Raw genomic sequence first — 1,890 nt, 5'->3', positions numbered from 1 at the left:
TTTTTTAAGCCATAAAAAAAAAAAAAAAATACATTTAAAATGTTTAAACTATTATAACATTTAAAAAAAAAAAAAAAAAATTTTAAAACATAAATAAAATCAATTTTTTTTAATAATAAATTTTATAAATAATGATTGCATAATAAAATTTTATTTTTTATTTATTTATTTATTTATTTATTTATTTACCTCCTGCATGTAGAGTGATTTTGAAAAATTTTAATGATTATGGTTTGGACATAAAAAAAATTTAAAATATATTTTTAATATAAAAAAAAAAAAAAGACTTTGGATATTTATGAAACATCTTTGTACATGATGATGTAGCGACTAAAATTAAAATTTTCTGTTTATTTATAACAATCGCTTAAAAATCCATTTTGTAATAAATAACTTTAAAAAAAAAAAATTTATATTTATACCATCATCATCATCATCATTATCCTTAAATAATAAATTGTTTAAATAAAATTGTTTAAGTAATTTAAAACACTCGAAAGGTAATTTATTATTATTTTAAAATTTAAATTATCGAGTAATGTAACCCTTTGGCCCTTTTTTTTCTCTTCCCCATTTCTAACATATTTAATAAAATGTTTATAAAATTTTATGTATTTTCATTTATATATTATATTTTATTTATTAAATCTTCCTATAAATATTTTTGTAAAATTGTATCAAATTTAAATAAAATTCATTTTTTTTTTTAAATAATAAAATGTATAAACATTGTACTCATAATTATTTTCATAACTTTTCTCGAATGTAAAATAAACAAGGAAATTATTATTATTATTTTTTAAACAAACCTAATAAATTATTTGTATAATTTGAAACCATTTTCTGTATTATAAATATATATATGTAAATAAATTTAATAAGCATAAATCAACATCGAAATGGTTTAATCCATTACATAAGTACAAATAATATTAAATTGAAACTCGATAAAAATGTTTATTATTTTATAATTATAATTTAAAGTAAAACAATCTTTCGATTGTCATGGTAGACATGCTTCTTTATAATTATTTTATCGAATTTAAAATAAATAAATAAAAAAAAAAAATTTGCAATGTTGAATGTATTATTATTCCTTTTTTAAAAAACATTTTATTCGTAAAAGACATGAGGATTTTGTGCAAAAAAAAAAAAAAAAAGAAAAAGAAAATTTGAACCCATGAAAATGATGAATGTAAATTGAATCCATAATAATTATTTTAATATTAAATATGAAAATGAGTGAAAAAAAAAAAACTAATAAAAAAAAAATTATATCTCACCCCCTTTTGTTTTAAATCACAATAAACCATTAAAAAAAAAATAATTACCTTTTAATTATTAACACTTCTTTATAATAATAATTGAAATAATAATAATAATCTATTTAATTGTTTGAAATCAAAAATTTTGTAAAAAAAAAAAAAAAAAAAAAACCCAATAATATTAAATTAATTTTAGTTTTTTCACTTATTAAAAAAAAACCTTTAATTAAGATTTTACATTCTATTAAATATATTTTTTTAAAATAATCCCAAATATATTTAATAAAAATAAAATAAAATAAAATAAATAAGAAAAACTGTATTTAAAAAAAAAAAAAACCCGTTTAGAAATCAAACTGAAACATTGATTTAGAAAATCATGTGTATGGAAGTAAACTAATATATTGGAATACCTTTTACTTATTTATTTAAATTTATTTCGTTTATCATAACTTATAACGAATTGCGCACAAAAAGAAAAAAAAAATTGATTGATTGATTGATTGAACACACACAAAAAAAAAAAAAAAAATTCGAAAATAAATTAAAATTAAATTTTTTATGTATTCGCAACTCGAAGATACCCACGCTAATAAAAAAAAAAAAAAAATTGATGCTAAGACAT

Source organism: Pediculus humanus, genomic scaffold (assembly GCF_000006295.1).
Source record: "Pediculus humanus corporis 1103172107402 genomic scaffold, whole genome shotgun sequence".
Taxonomy (NCBI): Eukaryota; Metazoa; Arthropoda; class Insecta; order Psocodea; family Pediculidae; genus Pediculus; species Pediculus humanus.
This window is presented reverse-complemented; position numbering follows the sequence as displayed.